The sequence below is a fragment of the Elephantulus edwardii genome, unplaced genomic scaffold (assembly GCF_000299155.1).
Source record: "Elephantulus edwardii isolate Elephantulus edwardi_28Jun2011 unplaced genomic scaffold, EleEdw1.0 scaffold00052, whole genome shotgun sequence".
Lineage (NCBI taxonomy): Eukaryota > Metazoa > Chordata > Mammalia > Macroscelidea > Macroscelididae > Elephantulus > Elephantulus edwardii.
In genome coordinates, this window is record NW_006399802.1 from 9687989 (window position 1) to 9694931 (window position 6943).

The window sequence follows — 6943 nt, forward strand, 5'->3', positions numbered from 1 at the left end:
CAATATTTGTCCCTTTGTGACTGGGACATTTCACTCAGCATAATGTTCTCCAGAGTCAACCATTCAACCCCTGGTGACCCCCTGCAGGAGAAGTGACTGCCTATCTTTCTCTCACAAAGTTGTTCTTGGATTCCAGCAATTAACCTTTAGTTAATAGCCCAATACTTAACACATTCCTCCATCAGGACTCCTTTAGTCAATAGGTCTCTTCCACCCTCTTACTGCCATTGAGTTGAAACCAACTGATACCTGACCCTCCAGGGGCTTTTCATAGGTTATAAATAACATGAAAGAAAATGGTCTATTGTTCTCCCATGGAGAAACTAGTGAACTCAAACCACCTGCCTTTGGGTTGGCAACACAACTCCCTATCAACCAGGCCTCCAGAGCTCCCTAGCTGAGAGGTAGGAGTCTGTAATTTATAACAAAAATTTATAACAAAATTTATAACAAAAGAGTAAAACTATTAATGCAATCATATAGTACATTAGTAAAAGTTAAGCATGCCAAGCATAAATGTAATAATATCAACAATGATATCCCTACTGTCATGGCTTCTAAATCTGATTTACATTTCTGGCAGTTCTCTGTTGGATAATCTTCAGCAGGATTTTGTTTGCATATGATATTATGATGTTGTTCAATAATGTCTATAGTCTATTGGTTCACCTTTTTGGAGGGAATAGGAATAAATATAGATCTCTTTCTGTCAGCTGGGCCAGGTAACTTCTTTCTACAGATTTTATGACACAACTTGGTGAGCAGGTACAGGGTTGTATCCGTTTGTTCAAGTATATCAAATGATATTCCATCAGATCCTGGGGCCATTATTTTTACCAATGCCTTCAGAGAAGCTTGAATTTCTTCCTTTATTACCATATTGTTCTGAGTACATGCTACTTATTGAAATGATTCTGTGTCAGCTAATTTGTGTTGGTACAGAGACTCCATGCATTTCTTCCATCTTTTGTGGTGCTTCCTGAACCATAATCTGCCCACAGCACCTTCAAGTATTGCAACTTGAGGTTTGAATTTGTTTTTCAGTTCTCTAGGCTTGAGAAATATCACGTTAATTCTTCCCTTTGATATTCTGACTCCAGCTCTTTGCACCTTTTGTTACATTACTTTCCTTCATCTTTACAAGTTGCCCTTTGAAATCTATTCAACTCTTTTCATCTTCCTCATTTCTTCCCTTTGTTTTGGCTTCTCCATATTCTAGTGGTTTAGAGGCTCTTGTGACATCCATTTTACTTTTCTCTTTCTCTTCTTTCTTTGTAATGGTCATTTGCTTTCTTGGTGGAAGAAATCTTTGATGTCATCTCACAGTTCATACAATCTTTATTCATTAGTGTTTGATGCCTCAAACTTGTTTTTGAGATAGTTTTGAATAAATTCAAGTGGTTTTTAAGATAGCTTTGAATAAATTCAAGTGGAATAGACTTAATCTTAAATTTCGTTTCCTGTGGATTTGTTTTCATGGTCTGCTTCACAGTCAGCACATGGTCTGGGTTTCACAGCAGAACTTCTCCAACAATACTTTCCACAGATGTAATCAATCTGATTCCTGTAGCAAGTGAAGTCTCCGTGTATAGTAAAAATAGTACATCAACAGAGAACTGCCAAAAACACAAGCCAGATTTAAAAGAGTCTATGGTAGTAGGGTTATCATTGCTGATGTCAGATGGATCTTGACTGAAATCAGAAAGTACAAGAAGGATGTCTATTTGTACTTTACTTACTATGCAAAGCCACAACAAAGTATGGCTAACATTGAGAAGAACAGGAATTCCAGAGCACTTGATTGTGCTCGTGCAAATTCTATACCTTAACAAAGAAGCCTTTGTCCAAATAGAGCAAGGGACCACTGCATGGTTCAACGTTAAGACAGGAGTATGTCAGGTATGCATCTTTTTTCCCATACCTTTTTAGTCTAAATGCTAAACAGATCATTCAAGAGCTGAGATTTATGAAAAGGAATGTGGTGTCAAGATTGGAAGAAGACTTATCTGTGTTAATGCAGATGACACAATCTTGCTTGCTATAGTGTACAGGACTTGAAAAGCTTGCTACAGAAGATCGAAGATTATAGCTTTTAGTATGGTTTTTATCTCAACATCAAGAAAACAAAAATCCTCTCTATTCATCCAATCATAATAGATGGAGAAAGAACTGAAGTTATTAATGATTTCATCTTGCTCCACAATCAACACCCTTGGCATCAGCAGTCAGGAAATAAAAAGACAAGTTGAATAATAAAAATATACTGTCAAGGACCTCTCCAAAGGGCTGAAGAGAAACAATGTCAATCTAAAGACTAAGGTGCACCTGTCCCAAGCCAAGTCTTCTCAATTGCTTGCTATGCATCTGAAAGCTGGATGATAGCTAAGGATGACAGAAGAATTGATGCCTTTAAGTTGTGGTACTGGAGAAAAGTTTGGAACATCCTGTGGACTACCAAGAGAACAAATAGGTCTCTCCTGAAGAATGTGAAACCAGGATGATTCTTGGAACTAAAGATGTTGAAACTCTGCCTCATATACTTTGGGCATATTATCAGGAAAGGTTAGTTCTTGGAGAAGGACGTGATGCTTGGAAGGGTAGCATAAAACAGGAAGACATTCAATGAGATGGATTGACAAAGTGACAGTGGCAATTTGGTCAGGTGTGTTTGAGATGGTGAAGTTGGCTTACGATAGAGTAAGTTTTAAGGTCATCTTTTATAGAGTCACTATAGTAGCAGTGAACTTGATGGAACATACCAACAAGAAGAGGCAGTATAAATGTGAATAGGATGAACAAAGAAAATTATTGGTAATGAAAACTACCTACCAAACCAAAATTGATCTTAGAACACAGGTATAATTGCTCAATAATACATGTGTAACAGCTTTTTAAAAAATTCATGATTTAATTGAAAGGTCAGAAATTCAAATATGCCAGCTGCTTGGAGGGAGAAAATCTCTACTCATAAAGATTTACCACTTCAGAAGGTTGATGGAAGGTTGCCATGAGAAACTGACTGAACAGCAGTGGGCATAGTGAGTTGACTCCATATGTACTGTCAATTAAAAACATATTATCTAAAATATGTTAAGCAAGACAGTTTGAATTAAAGCAACTTAGATGACTATACCTTGGATCAATTTAGTCTTGACATCTTATGACTCGTATAATAGTCACTGTCAATGATTGTAGTGTTCCCTCCCTCGAGGATGTTTCAACTACGATTCTCAGTACTATGTCAGTGCTCCATATTTGTAAATTCTGTTCCATTTTGTGATCCTATCACGTATATGTTAATGAAGGAACCCTGATGACATAGTGTTTAAAGTGTGTGACTGCCAGCTGAAACATCAATCAGTGGTCCAACATTCACAAATACCTCCATGAAGAAAGATGTGGCAGTCTTGGAAGCCCTTTGGAGTATTTTCGACCTGTTTTATGATAGCTGTGACACAGAATATGTTAAAGAGGCAGAATTTATATAAGGTAAATCTTAATTCACAACCTTACAGGAGGTCACAACTTTACTCAAGTCACATGCTTTCTTGAGTTGCACCTTTTTCCTGCATTAGATAAAAGGAGAGAGAATTAAGCAGAGAAGAGCAAGACCCTTCAGTAGTGAGAAGTCCCGGGAGAAAAAATAAGAACTAAGAGCAAAGCACATCCTTTGGATCTAGGGTGCCTGTCCAAGAGAACTTCAGGGAAAGATTGATGCCAAGATTTGCTGCGATCTCTAAGGAATATCAGGCCCTCAGATGTTGAAAGGAGTAAAGAATCTTTTCTCAGAGATAATGTCTGAATTCTAGTTCCCTAAGCTGTGGGAAAATAAATCGCTATTTGTTAAAGCCCTTTTCCTGTGCTATTTCTGTTGTTGCAGTACTAAGACAACTTATAAAATTATAATTTTAAAAGCACAGTTAACTCTCATCTGGTCACCTAATAAAAGGTTCTTTTTGTGATGTCTATAGATCAAAGAAGGCTTAGAATCCAGTAAATACATAGGATAATTTTGTACCTCTTGTATTCCTAATTCTTCTTTGTAATTTGTAAAATGTAGTGCAATGTTTTTTAAAAAAGAAACAATATAAAATTATATTAAATAGGAGTAGTATACATATGTTTTCTGAGGGTACAAACCTAATATAAATGTGGGAAATAATAAAACAGTAGAATGTAGTAGATTACAGAGTTATTGTTCCAAAGAATTCAGCTGTACCTGAATTAGACCTCATTTTGTTCCTGAACCTTGAATCAAAAATGTTTGTGAAGAGCACCCTTGTCATTGCCGTGTTCTGTCGAGTTGGAATAGACCCATAGCTCCAGAGGGTTTCTCAAAAGTAGTTACAACACAGAAGGACATTGCCTGCCTTTCGTCTGAAGAGCAGCTGGTGTATTTCAAACAAATTCCTTTGTGTTGCCAGTATAACTCCTTACCAGTAAGCCACTAGAGTTCCCTTAAAAGCAAACAATAGAGTATATTTGCAATTTTTAAAATTCAGAAGAGCTTGTCTGGGAGGCTGGGCTCTATGAGGAGAAGTGTGGCGTCAGGATTGGTGGAAGATTAACAATCTGCGTTATGCAGATGATACAACCCTGCTTGCTGAAACTGAGGAGGACCTCATGCACTTGCTGCGAAGGGTCAGGGACTGCAGCCTTCAATATGGATTGAGGCTCAGTGTAAAGAAGACAAAGATTTTCACCACTGGACCAATTGACAGCATCAGGATGGATGGTGAAGAGATTGACATGGTTAACAATTTTAGTCTGCTTGTCTCCACAGTCAACACTCTTGGCACCAGCAGCCAGGAAATCAAACAACGTATTGCAATGGGAAAGTCTGTTGTTAGGGACCTCTCCAAAGTACTGGAGAGCAATGGTGTCACTCTGGAGACTAAGGTGCGTCTGATACAGGCCATGGTCTTTGCAATCACTTGTTATGCATCAGAGAGTTAGACAATGACTAGGAAAGACAGAAGGAGAATTGATGCCTTTGAGCTGTGGTGCTGGAGAAGAGTATTGAATATACCATGGACTGCCAAGAAAACAAACAGATTTATTCTGGAGAGGGTTAAACCGGGCTGCTCCTTGGAGGCAAGGATTCTGGGGCTTTGTCTGATATACTTTAGACATATTGTAAGGAGGGACAGGTCCTTGGAGAGGGACATCATGCTTTGGGAGGGAGGAGGGACAGTGTAGGAGGGGAAGACCCTCTATGAGGTGGATTGATTCAGTGACTGGGGTAATCGGGATGGGTGTGTCGGAGACAGTGCGATTGGCACAGGATAGAGCAGGGTTTAGGGCTGTTGTACATAGGGTCGCTATGAGTCACAAGTGACTCAATGGCACATAACAACAACAAACACAGGGTATTAATAATGTCTGACTCAGATGTACTGCATCTCTGATATACCAAAGCAGCAATCTGACACAATGGTACATAACAAGAGTGGCAACATAACAACTAAATAAATACAAAATTATTTTGAAATGCATTTATATCAATATTACCACAAAATATAAAGTTTTTACAAAACTACTTAAAAAAGGCTTAATGGAGCCAAATGTAATACAGTCCACTTTGACTTTGAGCATTAGATCCAGCATCCCATGTTATAACAGAATCTGAAACTGAATGCACAATTTACACTAATTGCTTCAAATTTCTCCAGCATTTTAACCACTCACCCTTCCAAGATTAGTGGGGCGATGCTAAGATCATTTCTAAATATTCCCCAAGCATGCTCATTAATTTTTTTAACATTTTCTTACTCAGCTCATCTTTTAGTTAAGAACCATTAGCATGAATTGTGAATAAAAGTCGATGTTTCTGGCATTTGAGTGTCATCATCCTTTAGTTTCTACTGCTTGTCTTCTATGAAATTTTTATTACAAACATTTTTGAACAGAGGCAAATTTAAAATTCATGCAATGAATAAGACTCAAGAGGACACTGCTACTTTGAATGAAAGCAATTACTCGGGCAGAGAGGAAGTCTGCCATGGGGACAGAGAACATGAAAGTGAAGAGTACAGTTACTAAACTAAAGTTCAAAGAGAATAGTGAACAGAAGTCTCAGTACGACAACAAGTCAAATCAGAGGAGTAATTGCAAGCTTGAGAACATAGTTAAGAGCGTAAAGACAGACAATGCAGGGTATGCTGCATAAGTGAAATGTGTTTATGAAATGAAGAATTGATCTGGTGTGAAAAACAATGTATACAAACGTTATGAACTTTGTAAATAGAACAGTATAAAATTAAATTAAAAAGCAAACAAGCAACCAAAAAGAATGGAAAATGAGAGCTTGCGTATGCATGCTTTACTTGACATGGCCATGCTGTCATTAAAAATTCAAAATTAAGGTTCTGGATGTGGTACTGTGAGGGTAGTTTACAGAAGTATAGACATTTTCTTTAGCCAGCGAATTCCATAAGCATTCATTGCTTCTTCAACATGTAGACAAATCAATGAACATTTATGTCTGGAACAGAATTAAAATTACATGATTTTATACAATTGTGAAATTAATTATATCTTAATTATGAATTTCGTCTTGAGAGAAGGATAAGTAATCTCCTCCCCTGCGGTTAACTGCCTCTGGAAACCTGCTGGAGCATCAGCTATGGGTAGGTTCCAAGTTGATGACACACAACAACATGTGTGAATGTACAGGTATATATATCTTTCTTCAAATGCATATTTTATTGCGTTTTCTTAAAAATTTGCACAAAAAAAATTGGATTTCCATTTATAAATCTATTGTTATTGTTTGCCTTTAAGTCCATCTGACTCATAGAGACCCTACGAACAAAATGCCAGAAACCCCTCTGCAACTATTGACATTTATCGAAGTTCATAGAGTTTCGGGAGAAATGAATGCCACGCCCGTTTCCAAACCTGTCATTGCTATGACAGTATGTTATTGTTGTTATGTACCCTT